We start from the raw sequence: 15,702 nt of genomic DNA, 5'->3' as shown, positions 1-15,702 counted from the left end.
GGTTTCAAAGTCGCTGACTCCAAAGCATGTTCCTTGAAGTCTTCCATGAACAAATTTGCCATAATAGGAGACAACCGGCTTCCCATCGCAACTCCACCTGTCTGCTTATAGTGCTGGTCATCAGATAGAAAGTAGGTAAAAGTCAACACACATTAAAATAGGTTCGTTAGTTCAACATTGAAACTGAGCTCAACTAATTGTAATGAATCAGGCAGGGGAACATGACTGAATAGAGAACCACATCAAAATTTACTTGAACATCAGATTCATTCAATGTATTCCCTCTAATTGATGTAAGAAATCTGCCTGAGTTCTTAATATGGTGCTCGTACTGACCAACTAGTGGGCTCAACAGAGCAGCAAGGCATTTTGCGGCACAATAAGTCGGAGCAGCAACATTACTCACAATCGGTCAAAGAGAACTCCCTTCTTTGTGGGTCTATGGAAGCCATGTAACCCAGGGGAACAGCACAATAAGTATTAAGACTCCTGATAGTGTACTGTGACAAGGAACTTTTCATCAAGAGGCTGTTAGTCTGTCTCTCAACATTTTTGTAGGGTCAGCACAGATCCTGTGCTACACTGAATCAGATACTAACAACTGCCTCTTTTGTATGTAACCCAACTTGTCCATAACAACTGTAGCACTTCCCTAGCCCACAGGTAAAATAACAATATTCAGATCAACTCTAAATGAATGTGAAACAGGCCTCTCTGCTGCTGTTATATTATTTGTGGGTGCTAGGGAAAGGTTTAAATTTTTCTCTGACACCCAAGTGTTTGCCAGTGGTTCATTTTATTAGTTCTATTGAACAGGCTGTTTTTAAACAGCCTCCTGGACTGCAGAGGAGGCATGTCTAGTGTTAACTGGGGCACATCCACTCAAGAGTGATATAATTTCTGCCTTATGCAGGTAGCATCCTCAATAAGATTAATCATATTTTGCAGAATATGTTGTAACATGTTTTCTGACCTCCATCTAAGATCAGGGTTCTTTTAGGTTCCACTAAGGATGATCCTGGTTTGTGTAAGGAAATGTCTGTCATATTCCTTGCAGTTCTGGCATGTCATATATTGGTCAGACTATTGGGACCACTGAGACCAGTGTAGTGAGCATAAGCATCACACACACTCACAACAGCCAATCAAATCAGCTACTGCAGAATATTGTCTTGGAACTGGTCATCCTATGGAATATAACAATGTGGAGTTCCAGCAACTGGGATAGTGTTATTAAGGAAGCAGTTGAGATTAAATTAGCAAGTAACCTTGTAAATAGAAATGGAGTTTCCTGCTTAAATTCTGTGTAGAATCCTGCTCTCTCCCTTGTCAAAAAGCAGGACTAATTTAATGCTAGCTCACATGTTGTTTAGTAATTTTCACTAACAGTAACTCCCGTTGTTGGTTATCTTTGGTTGTGTGGTGGCACTAGGGTTTATAGAGATAGAGAGAGTGAGTTTATCATTCTGGAAATGCTGCAAACTGTGGTTTAACATTCACTTGCACACTGGAAATGCTGCAAACTGAGGTTTAACATTCACTTGCACAGCACTTACTTGCTGCGGTTTTACCTTGAAAATGACAGGGTGGTCACTTGTCAAAATATCAGCAGTTGTTGAAATTATCTGGTTCCATTGCCCTAAGTTATTTGAATATTAACTGCTTCCTGCTGTCTGACATAGTAAGTAATCAAAATTCCTCAGACACGATTAAAATTTTTCCTTTATGGCCTGTATACAATTGCAATTAAAAGTGAACTGTTTTTAAGCATTAGTTCAAAAGCACACACTTCTATGTGCTGATCACTACAAAATTTATTTCTCTCAGTGTTTTAAAAACGTATGTTCTGTCTTAATAAATGTAACAACTCCTTCTTTTCCCACGTTTGTTTTACATGAGTCTGATGCTAGAGTGTAATCGTTCATGTTTGACTTCTCTAACCCTGTGGTTATGTGGTGCTGAGATAGGCACAGGATATCTATCTTTTCAGAGATATCTCACTTTTCCAGATAGACAAGAAGCTCTTATACCTTATCACTCAATCCTCTAATATTCTGATGAAATGTGCTAACCTTGCTGCATGTGCATTCTCAAGCATTTTGTGGGTCTCTTCTGTTATTTGAACTTCTTTCATAATAGGCTGCCTGGAACCTGATTCTAACCTAAAAAAGATACCTCTCCAATACCAGTAACCACATGGATCTTGTTTTGTTTGATGGTGCCCCCCCCCCCCCCCCCCCACCCACCACCCCCCAAATTTTATACAAGAAGCTCAGCCAACCTATCTTTCCCTCTCTTACTCAGTTGTAGGCCATATCTAGTACATCCTCCCCTTCTCCCAACTGTAGAAATAGGCACTGCACTCATATGAGATTTTATTTATTTATTTAGCATCCAATAGATCACACATGTGATATAGGATTTGTCATTTGATTACATGTAACACATAACAACACATACACATAATAAATTGACAAACATATACAAACAGCAAACAAATTACATACACATAGCACATAAGTAGTGTACAAGAACGTATTACCCAAAAAACAAAAGTATGTGCTCATGATAAACAATTTTAGATCATGAACTATGCCTTATACACAAAACGTATTACGGATATACACAAAACATATTATGGATATTTAACAGATTGTTTGTAAGTATCATAATTACAAAGTCGAAAACATCATTAAATTAGTTTGAATTTAAAAAAAAATAAGTACAGGTTTCAATCGACAGTCTGAGACAGGTATTCATTTACACTGTAGTAGCATTTTTCCATCAAGTATTTTTTTACTTCATGCTTGAAATTATTTTTGCCTTTCAATTCTTTAATTTGAGATGGAAGTGCATTTAAAAGCTTTATTCCTAAGAGGCTAACATGTTTCTGACTTCTAGTTTTAGCTACATAGGGAATGTGGAAGTCTTTACAATGCCTTGTATTGTGATCATGGTAGCTTGAGTTGGTTTGGAGATTGCAGCTATTTTTACTTATCATTTCCAGGTATTTAAAAATATATATTGATGGTATTGTAAGTATATTTAGCTGTCTGAATAAGGGTCTACAGTGAGTTTGTGGTGGGCTGTGCGTCATGATACGAATAGCTCTTTTTTGCATAATAAAGATGTCATTTAGTCTTGACCTGGTTTTTCCCCAAAAACTTATGCCATAGCTTGCAACTGATTGTAAATAACTAAAATACACCACTCTAATACATTCTTTGCTGCATACCTTGGATATTATTCTTAAGGCAAAACATGCTGAGCTAAGTTTCTGAGTAAGATATACACTGTGTTCATTCCCGTTTAAATCTTGGTCAATTCGCATTCCCAGAAACTTTGTGGTGCACACTTTTTGTATTTGTTTGCTATCCAGCATAAGGCACATATTTTCCCCTTGACACTTGCTTCCATACTGTATAAAGTTTGTTTTCTTTGTACTTAATGTCAGCTTATTTGAATAAAACCATGACTGTATGTATGAGAGCATTTTCTCTGCTGTAGTACACAATGATTCTTTTATATAACTAATTATGATACTCGTGTCATCTGCAAATAGTAGAATTTTGGCTGAGCTGTCTGGAGCCTGTATATCATTGATATAAATTAGAAATAACAATGGGCCCAGAATGCTGCCCTGTGGAACACCTGTTCCAATTTGTTTTGGTTCAGATATGAGCTTAAAATTGTGAAGATTGTTGGATGACCTCAGCTCAACAACTTGTGACCTGTTTTGCAGATAAGATTCAAACCATTTTTAACAGTACCCCTGATGCCTATTGCTTCAAGTTTCTCTAGTAATATTACATGGTTCACAGTATCGAAGGCTTTGGATAAATCTAGATTAATTCCAGTAACCTGTTTATTTGACTCCAAATTTCTTACAATTTCTGTTGTGTAGACCAATATGGCTGTTTCTGTACTGTGCCCTGCTCGAAAGCCATGTTGACTGTTATTTATTAGTTTATGTTTTTCTAGATATTTTGTAACCCTGATTTTCAGTAATTCCTCAAGTATTTTGGAGAAGGCTGGGAGGAGAGATATAGGTCGGTAATTTTCTATTTTATGTCTGTCACCATTTTTGTATAGAGGTATCACTTTAGAGATTTTAAGTTTGTCCGGAAATATCCCTTCACTAAGGGACAAGTTTGCTATGTGCACTATAGGTTTGACAACCCATGGAGCAATTTTCTTAATTATTGATACAGGTACATCATCCAACCCAGAGGACATTTTGGATTTCAAGCATTTAATGACTTTTAGAACTTCATGCTCATCTGTTGGGATTGCCATTATACGAGTCAGCAGCAGCCTGCTTAACTCAGTATTCACACAGCTCACAGTAGTGTTAACTCAGGGTTGGTCATGGCACTGTATGACCTCCACAATACATTTTTGAGTGTAGTTACTGCTCTTACTTCATCTAGATTATCCCTAATGCTTTGATTTCCATATTTAGCCAGGATGTCCCTGCTCCACCTACTATGATAACATGATCCTGTGTCAAAATCTTTGCACAAATCCCCTATGTCCTGTGTCTCTGGCTAAGGCTAGCACTCAGCTTCACAATACTTGTTACCTAGCACCCTGTTCCTAATTTGTCCTGTACCATCTGGCCTACACATCTCCCATGTTTACTACTAGCAGCAACACTATTTTCTTCCTACTCTCTTTTGGTACTGATCCACATTTAGTTTCTTTGCTAGAAATCTGTTGCACCCTACTGTGACCTACTGCTGAATGAGGCTCTTTCTACATTTATTTGATACTCCAAGCTCAAATGTAGATGCCGATGAAGAGTTGTTCCCCTTTAGCCCATGGCTTTTACCTTTAGCCAGTTCCCACAATCACTTTCCATCTTCAGATTTCACGTGTTCTCATTCAGCCTAAAGGGCAAAAATCTTTGCCTCCTGTTCAGTGATTCCCTTGTCTTTTTGAAAAGCTTCACTAATTTCAATTCCCTATATAGTCATGCCAGTGGAACTCCAATGCACAATTAGATGTACCACTCCCTGTCTGGCTCCCTTATAGAAACACCCACACTTATCATGTATTGCAACACTGATTAAATTCTTAAAAATGTAATTTACTCACTTAACTCACATTGCGGTACACAAATTTTTGTTATTTACAAGCCACAAAATTTAGGCCTACAGGTTAGTGCTTAAAGTGTATGATATAACTTAAAAAGTCAGTTAATTCTGCTTAAAACAAGAACTCAGCACTGAACTGCAGTATCTGCAGTTATTATTATTAGAATTATTAGAATATTATCATATTCATAATAAAATGGAACTTTACCATAAACAAGCTACTCGTGCAAAGTTTCTGAATCAAATAACATAAGATTTGTGCAACTTTCTGGAAATGTGAACTTAAAAATGAAGGGATACATTTTGCTTAAACTGCTGTATGGAAAAAAACAACAAGAATTAAACATGATTCTCTAGGCTTACTGCATCAAAATGTAAACAAAAATATGATTATATCCCGACTTTACAATTTTTTCACATTTTCTGGAATAATACTTAAAGAAAAGTGAAACCTTTAATAATAAGCTTAAGAAAAACACACTTGTATTTACTGAGTAATCTGTACTAAACTGACTGTTATTACACTCTGAATAACTTATCTTTATGAGAGAAAAACACTCACTTGTCTCCCATGCCTGAGATAACTTCATTGCTTCCTCAGTCACAATGATGAAATGGCAAAAATGCTGCCTTATTCTACATCCTTCTTAGTCTCAAAATCTGATAGCCACCACCTTTCACCACCCATTTGAATACATCTCTGTCAGTGGTGACTTATCAAATAAAGCAGTTATACACATCTAATCTCAAGCTATTCCCAGATTTTACTTCCCTGTACACTGCCACAGGTCCCCACCGTCTTAATATCTGAGACAATAAAGATGAAATCTTTTCCTTTTTTCAGTGTTTCTCCATGGTTACCCTTACTATCAGACCTTTCATTGCTCTATTTCTTTTAAAAACATACTGATATTCTTGAAGCTGTGGTTGGATAAATCTCTATTCTACAATCTGTTCCATTATCTTGAGCCCATAAAGTAGAAGAATAATGCCCCCTGAGTTACCAGGTTTCCATGTGCCTCCATCCTATAATACAGTGATAATGACCCTTTTAGAACAGTCTTCAGTGAGTTTTTCTTCTTTACAAATTGTGCTTAGGACTCTCAAACAACAATCACAGTCTTTGCTTTCCAGCTCTCTATCATGTTGGTGGATAACTCAAACATGCCAGTGCCTTCTGAATAGTGGCATATGTGGACAGGCAAATAATGGAAACTGATTTAATAATTGCTGCTTGAATAACTGGAAAAAAATTGGTGGAAAGAATAGTTGAAAGAGATTGGAAGGTAAGTTATAAATCTGTGCACATATCCTGAATGAACTTTAACTGGTACCAGTATCAACAGACCTTCAGTATCAATACATTTAAGATCAATATTCATAATTTGAGTTACGTGCTGCTTCACACTAATTCCATTGTGCATAGTCCTGATTATAACAATGCTGATACAGGATCTCGGCAGTGGCAAAATGATGAACAGACAGGTGTGGTTGTTGTGAATGTTCAAATAAACTTTGCTTTCCTAAAAACTTTTTATAACACTTTTTAATGCACAGTTGAGATACACGTTTTTAAACAATACTGGTATGACAGATCTAATCATGCATCCACCCACTACCACTTATAGAAACAAACAGGTGAAAATACAGGAATTAAGAAATTGAAGAATATATTTCTTTTACCTTTTTTCATGCAGTTGTATCAAAACATTGTCCTTGCCACGAAAGAACTTGTTAATTTATCTTTTTGCAGTCTGTAAGTCATTTTGTTTGCATATAGGCTTACATATATAAAAAGAAAAGAACAAAAAAAGTAATAATATGATTCAACATAATTGCCCCCCTCCCACTGTGCACTCACATCATACAGAGGTGCACAGTGTCTGAGCTTATTTCCCTTCTTGAGGGTTGATAATTCTGGCTGGAATGGGCATAGCCTTTATTTTTGGCCATTGGAGTTATCCTGAATGTTTATCAATTTACATGGGCGTCTCAGCTTCTTTGAACACATACATAAATAAGTTTTCTCTCCTAACAAAGTGCTTGCTGTAACCACATAGTCTCATTGTTGTGAGTCAGCATCTGCACAGTGTTTATCTTGAGGAGCATGAGTGCACAAAGCGACGTCCATTATCATCCCAGTTCATGCTCACATGTTTAGTACAAGGCCAGAGTGTCTGTGTTGTGTGTTTACAGTAGCTTTCACTGCACAAATTCTTGAAGTTTGTGTTCAATGGTGTGATACTTTGTGAAATCTTCGATGCAGTGACAACTGGTTTCCACATCAGCAATCCGAGGAATTAATTTCACCTTGTCGCTCTCATTCATTCAGTGGGCCCACCAGCAGTACATCCAACATCCGTCAACAAGGTAAGTTCTGTGCCGCTTTTATGATGTTGTCAACCTCAGAAAATTCATATTAAATGAAGTATTGCCATCTTTAGTTTATCACGTGCACATCAATGTATATCACGCGCATACTTAACACTTTGCAACCAGGTTTTGTATGTTTTTGCCCTTTGGTTTTGAGTGACTTTCATAAAGTTGCATCACATAAAGTTTCTGTACTCTCCTTTCCACATACTATATACATAACATACAAAAATAGAAACAAATACACTTACATAATACACTTATCCTATTCATTTTCTGATATGCCATTATTGTCGCTTGTATACATTATAGTCTTTAACATATTCTCTCTCATTTTTATATATAGTTTCATTGTGTGTCATTTTGTTTTAGTACGTTTTGTTAAATTACAAATTATTTACATTCTTCAATTCCAATTATGTGAGTACATATTTTACTCTTTTGGTTATACGTTCTTTATGTAACATTCATACAATAATAGATCTTGTTTTCCTTTATGGCATAAATTGATATTCATTTCATTTCAATTTACAGTGATTTCTTGTTAGAGCATATTTATCAATTTCAAAGAATTAAAGAAGTAAACAATAGTTGCTACAATAGATACTACGCACCGCTCAGATAACTATGCATGGCATCGTCCCCCTAACATTCTCCAGGAAGGATCTACACACTACAGGATTGAGGAAATTCCACAGAAAGGCATTTATGTGCTCAGTTATGTCTCATTAATAAGCTTAACTGTGATGTCAAGAACAAAATAGTTTGTTGTTTATCAACACAACACAAATATGATGATACCAATCATATCAAATACTTATTCAATGTTTAAAAGTGCAGCTCAGTATTTACTTGTTATGTTCATTATATGAAGTATAACCATTTCATGTGCCAAGGTGTACAAAGCTGTATCATAAATATGATATGTTATGTATAATGAGTATAAAACAATGTTTACATAAGTAACAAATGTGCACAAAAATTTCAATGTAAATCAAGTGTTTGACACTTTCATAGGCAGTCGACGCTCACAGTAGTTGGTTTTTGACCCATTTATTATATGATAGTGCTCGACCTTACTTCAGTATCATGATATGTGATGTACTGCAACTGTTTTCTTCTTCACATACTTTCACACTACCACATTCACATGTATCATAAACTTATAATTATATTATCTTGCAGTGCAGTCCTTTCTTATGTTTATATGGTACCTAACACTCTACAGGCATTTATTTTTCTTCACTTTAGGATGTGTCGAAGCATCAGTCCCTGGAAAAATACTAAGTTAAAACTAAATTTTCATCGACAAGTGTATAGTGACTCAATGGCTACTACTACTTTTTTTCATATATTCAACCACGTATTCATCCATTTCAGTGTGCAGTCATGCTATCACAAAACTTATTTAATGTCATGTGTGCATCTCTACTTACCTTATAAATCTGAAAGATAAAGTGTATTATGGGTGTGGTGTGACCTCTTATTCAGTTTGCCACTTATACTGTACTTTCTTGTTTACATACAGCAAGACTTTTTTGGCCCATCAAGTATAATTAGTGCATGCACTTTCAATACTTAAATTTGTAAATATTGCACATATATAGATATAATGTACATAGTATCACAGCTTAAGTAAATATCTCTTAGTTCAGTATCCCTTTCTCATGTATATAATCCCCTTAGCTTATCTTCTACTTCTTAAATGGTTTTAGGGCGCAAAACTGCTATGGTCATAAGTGCCCAGGCTTATCTTTGTGTGTGTGTGTGTGTGTGTGTGTGTGTGTGTGTGTGTGTGTGTGTGTGTGTAAAATAGTCATAGCTGTAGTATAGCCTCCCCCTTAATTTTCTGTATTCAATAGGCTTTACAAATGCTAGTGCAGGCTGTAGCTCATCACTTTTGTTTGTTTTTGGCACTCCGACACTCCCAGCTGTGCCTGTCTGGTGAGCATGCGCTTACGGTTTGTTGAATAACCTGCTCTCCAATGTGCATACGCTGTGTCGCTCTCACTTATTTGTGGTGAGTTGTGTATTGCATTGCACGCAACTGTGCAAATCGCAAGTTCGTTTATTTGTTCATAGCTGGGCTACGCGTGAGGTGAAGTGTTGTATTTAGAGTATCATCGTCTCTTGACACGTAAAAGTGAAACCTTCCTTGTTACAACCACTCATTTTATCATTTACACATTTGACATATGAGAAAAAAAATACAAACAAAAAACAAACATTTTCCTTGTCAACTAACAACATAAATTCTGGAATGTGCCTTTAAAGCATCATACATCTAATACTATTATACATATATACAGCTTAGAGGGTATATAGTCCTTATTCAGTATATAAACATTCTCAAGTCTGTGTGGGTAAAGGTCCTTGTCTTCACCCATGTTCATGTGTGTCAATTTGTATGCTCCCAGGTAAGGGATTTTAATAATTATGAATGGTCTGGTGTATAGTAGTTGCCACGTACAGTTCAGTTTTCCAATTTTTGTGTATTTGGGATGTGTTCTAAGTAACACCTTTTGTCGTACATAAAACTGTGTTGTACACTTCAGCTTTCTGTTATAAATTCCTTTCCTATATTTAGCCCAACTTTCAAGGTTGATTACTGCTTGTCGTATTTTATCCTCCAGTCATAATTCCGGTATCGGTATCTTGGGCAAAGGTTCCTCCCAGTCGTCTACTTGTTTGCAACTGACAATCAGCTCACTTGGTGTAACTCCAGTTGATGTATGGGGAAGGTTGTTAACAACTTGTAAGAAAGGAGTGACATATTCAATCCACTTGGTATGTTTATAGGTCCTCAAAAACCTATTGAATTCCTTAAACACCCTTTCTATGGGGGATGCTTTGGGATGAAATTTGGATACTAAAATGTGTTTGATTTGGTTGGAACCTACAAATTCTTTCCATTTACATTCAACAAAATACGACTTCTGGTTTTCTTACGCTTGCAAAATAATCCTCTTTGATTCGTCTGATGTTTGAACTGGCTGTAATGTTCTGTACAGCATACAGTTTTATGTATTTGGTGAAAATATCATTCAGACCTACTATAGACCAATATCCCTTCTCCAATCATTTTCAAAAATTCTAAAGAAATTAATGAAAACCAGACTCATAAATTACTTAGAAACTCACAAACTTCTAAACTGCAATCAACATGGCTTTCGCTCAGGCCACAGCACAGAATCAGCTATCCATGCCTATACCAAAGAGATTGTCAGGAGTCTCGACACTAAAAAATGTGTAGTGGGAATTAACTTAGATTTATCTAAAGCTTTTGATACAGTAAATCACAAAATTCTGTTAAACAAGATGGAGGCAATAGGTGTAAGGGGAGTTGTGAAGCAGTGGTTTGAATCTTACCTTCAAGATAGAACTCAGGCAGTAGAAATCATTGCAGAGCATAAAAATCAGAAAATCAAGTGGGTCTCAGATGCAAAGAAATTGGAAATAGGTGTCCCACAGGGCAGTGTTCTCGGTCCTTTATTATTCTTGCTTTATATAAATGACATAAAAAATCCTAATATTTCTAACAAAATAATGTTGTTCGCAGATGGCACTAGCATAATTATAAGTGATGATAAAAAGTCATTAACCACCACAACTGATATAGTCCTGAAATATATTCAACATTGGTTTAATGCTAATGAGTTAACACTTAATCTAAGCAAAACAAATTATATACAGTATGGCAAAGCAACTCAAGATATGGACCTCCAGTTAAAACTAATGGATAAGAAGATAGAGAGTGTACAATCCACAAAGTTTTTGGGCATGCACATTGATCAAAACTTAAGCTGGAAAGACCATCTCATGTACTTATCCCACAGGCTCAATTCGGCATGTTTTGCATTGAGGATATTATCTAGAGTATGCAGCACAGACTGTACTAGACTAGTGTATTTTGCTTACTTTCAGTCCATCGTGTCTTATGGCATAGTGTTCTGGGGTAAAACTAAATCAAGCTTAACAGATATCTTCAAATTTCAGAAAAGAACTGTACGAATCATAACACATAACTCTCCAAGAACTCATTGTAGGCCCCTTTTCAAAGAACTGCAAATACTCACAATACCATCACTGTATATTTGTAAAAGCATTCTGTGTACAAGAGCACATATGAAAAATCTACGTACAAATGAGGGCTGCCATAATTATAATACTAGAACTCGTAAGTAGAAAGGGTAAGGACAACACAAACCCAAAAGTATGTAAGTTATTTTGGAATAAAACTCTACAATGCTCTGCCAGTGTACATGAAGGCAATAATAGATGAAGTAAAATTTAAGACTGAACTTAAAAATTACCTTTTAAGCAAAATTTTCTATGACGTAGATGAGTACTTTGATTGTGTGTAAATTTATTGCCAAAAATTTTAATTTGTATGTCTAAACTTGTACTTTTAAAAAATGTCTTGAAAGTGATATTCCATTATTATGTCTGTAGTACTTGTACTAGTATGATAACTTTGTTGTGACAATTCCTACATCATGTAAATGATATACGGGAAGATAATAAAATGAAATGAAATGAAATACTTTACTCCCCTCTTACCTCTGGGATAGGGTCCAGTCACATCCAATGGTACCTTTTCTAGAGATTTTTTTAGCCACAATGGGATGTAGTTCTATCTGTTTGGAGATGTTAGAATGTTTTGCTTTCTGGCAGACAATACACTTTCTTACCACTTATACTACTCTTCGTCTAAGGTTGGAGAAATAACAATATTTACCTATTTTGTCAGTGCATTTTGCAGTGCCATAATGGCCCCAAGTATTGTGTGTGTATAAGATAAAATCATCCACATATTCCTCTGGCAAAAACATGCCATTGTTCTTGTTCAAGATGGTTCCTATGGAGCAGAACACCTATGTGTATAGTGAAAAACCTTTTTAGCTTTTCACCACCATTTTGCATAAGTTTCGCTCTTACCTTACTCCAGTGTTTGTTTTCATCCTGCAATCGTTCCACGTGTTTACACATGTGGACATAATATGATTGGAGTGTTTTCTCTTCCATCAACATAGCTCTTATTTCACCTCCCTGCTCTAAAAGATCATTAAATTAGCCTTGGGGTAATTGAGAAAGATCATCAATTATTATGTTTTGGTTTCCTTTTATGTACCCTATTTCAAAATCAAATTCTAGAAGATACATACACCATCTGGCTATCCATCAGTGTAGCAATTTACAAGTTAACAAAATGATAGGGCCTGATGGTCACAGTCTACTTTTATGTGTTTACAACAAAGGAAATATTCAGACTCTTTAAAAGACCAAATTACAGCCAAACCCTCCAACTCAGTAACTGAATATGAATGTTCAGCTTTGAATGAGGTGCAGCTGGTGAAGTTAATTACTTTAGAGATGAGATTTCCCTCTTCTTCTACCATTTGAAAAAGGCATGCACCCAGTCCTTGAGAAGACACATTGGTGCATAAACAAAAATCCTTCTCTATGTCTGGTTGAGATAAAATATTAGCATTTAATAAGGCTTGCTCGATGTTCTCAAAATTGGTTTGACATTGCTTGTTCTATAACCAAGGTCCATTTTTCCGGAGAAGATTGAGCAAACCATCACTGTTCATTAGTCTGGTAGGGATGAATTTCCTGAAAAATGAAACTAGGCCTAAGTATGCCTTCAATTGCCTCTTGCTTTGAGGTACATGACAGTTCCTAATGGTATCAAGTGTTTTAGGATCTGGCAGTATGCCTTCCAAAGAGATTATGTGTCCTAAAAATTATCCATTTTCTTGTTCGAGACTAGATTTCTTGAGATTTGCTGAGTCTCCATATTCAGAAAAGCGGCTCAGTACTTGTTCAATTAATCTTAAGTGTTCTACCCAAGTGGGTGATCCACGTATACTGTTACCTTACTCAAAAGTTTAGGCCCTAGCACTTTGTCCACTGCTGAGACAAATACACCTGCACTTACATTCAATCCAAATGCTAATACTTGAAATTCAAAGCTCCTGCCCCAACATACGAGGGCATTATACGTCTGACTTTCCTCATGTAGTTTTATTTGCCAATATGAGGACTGGAGATTGATTATGGTAAGAAATTTAGCATCATGGAATTTCATAAGCTGTTCCTCTAAATTGTCTTGATGTGTTTAGACTGGTAATATAATATGTTACATTCGTCGAGGACCAAGCACACCTCACCATCTCACTTACTCACAGCCAAAACAGGACTATAATAAGCGGCAAATGATGTTTGTATTATGCCCAATCCAAGCATTCTGTTAATCTCTTTTCTTACTGCTTCCCTCTTTGTCCAAATTATAGGGTATGAAGTAGAACAAAAATTTTTGTGTGGATATACATCCATTTTGTACACACAATTCTTAATGATAGCTGGTCTTTTTCAAATATTTGTATATAAGCAAGTATCATTTCCCTAAGTTCTGCCTGCTGTTCTTGAGACAAACACTTTGATTCACTTACCTTTGTGTTTATTGTGTCGACGTGTACCTCTTCTGCTGCTGACTGTTCGTTATTGTATGTGTTGACAAACATAACTATGGGATTTATCAATTGAACCTCGAGGTCATGAGTAACTTCAGTTTTACATCTATTAGTACTTCCTCTGATTAGGCCTGTTGCTAATAATTGGTTATTTACAGTGAAATGACATTGGCACTTTCCTATATCAATTTGTACTTGATATGTCCTAAATGTATCCATACTGATTAAACAATCAAATATTAATTTCTCTACTTTCAAAAAATTGTGTCATACAAAAAACTGTCCTAGTTATATGGGAATTAAGGCTTGTATTTTGACTCCTTTCCATTTCTAACCAGTGGCAGTTTGTGCTTTGCAATTTTGCACTGGCAGTGTGAGACATGCCCACATTTCTTCAGTTCTTGAAAGAAGTCAAGCACAATGGGTACATCAAGGTGAAATACTTTGGCTTTAATAGTAGCTTGTATCTTGCCCTCTGTCAAGGTGTTCTGTATATCCTGATTACTTTGATATAGATCATCTTTCACATCAATACCTTCATCACATCTGATAAAGGAAGTGTCAGTCAAGCTAGTGTTCCCACTCTCCTCCCAGGTCACAGAATGGGGGCCTACCACGACCAGTTCAAGTTTTCCGGCATTGTGGTGGCATCGATCTCTGGGTTAGGCATAACTTCTACTATATGGACTGTTGGTGTTTCATTATGCCAATTAGTATCTTGTGAGACTCTCAACTGAAATTCTCTTTGCCTTTGTGCGTTATTCGGCGTATGTTTGTTACTTTGCTGGCCGAATTCTGGTGTCTGTGGATTATTCGGCTGTCTGGTATTGTTTTATGTTTGCCAAGTGATCGGCTGAGTATTGCCGGTGCCTTATGTTTGTACATATTGTACAGACTGGTCGTACACTACTAGCCTCTTGTAGCTGTTTTTGTTAAATTCTTGCCTGTTTCTTTTATATCCACTCTTGAATTTACCACTTTCTTCATTGCCGTTGTGATTAACGTTACTGTTACCATTACCATAGGTCAGTTTGAGGTAAGGTTGCCATTCGTGTTGTACTATGAATCCGTTTCCAGAATGAGATTTTCACTCTGCAGTGGAATGTGTGCTGATATGAAACTTCCTGGCAGATTAAAACTGTGTGCCAGACTGAGATTCAAACTCGGGACCTTTGCCTTTCGCGGGCAAGTGCTCTACCATCTGAGCTACCCAAGCATGACTCACGCCCCAGCCTCACAGCTTTACTTCTGCCAGTCCCTCGTCTCCTACTTTCCAAACTTCACAGAAGCTCTCCTGCGAACCTTGCAGAACCAGCATTCCTGGAAGAGAGGATATTGTGGAAACATGGCTTAGCCACAGCCTGGGGGCTGTTTCCAGAATGAGATTTTCACTCTGCAGCAGTGTGTGTGCTGATATGAAACTTTCTGGCATATTAAAACTGTATGCCGGACCGAGACTCGAACTCGGGACCTTTGCCTTTCACGGGCAAGTGTTCTACCATCTGAGCTTCTGTGAAGTTTGGAAAGCAGGAAACGAGGTACTGTCAGAAGTAAAGCTGTGAGGATGGGGTTTGAGTCGTGCTTGGGCAGCTCAGATGGTAGAGCACTTACCCATGAAAGGCAAAGGTCCCGAGTTCGAGTCTCGGTCTGGCACACAGTTTTAATCTGGCAGGAAGTTATGAATCCGTTGTTCACTTGCTGGTCAGTAGATCTCTGTGGCACTACCTGCATATTAACAGGCTTGGATTGTACTGGTA

The sequence above is a fragment of the Schistocerca serialis genome, chromosome 8, assembly GCF_023864345.2.
Source record: "Schistocerca serialis cubense isolate TAMUIC-IGC-003099 chromosome 8, iqSchSeri2.2, whole genome shotgun sequence".
In the NCBI taxonomy this organism is placed as follows: Eukaryota; Metazoa; Arthropoda; class Insecta; order Orthoptera; family Acrididae; genus Schistocerca; species Schistocerca serialis.
This window is presented reverse-complemented; position numbering follows the sequence as displayed.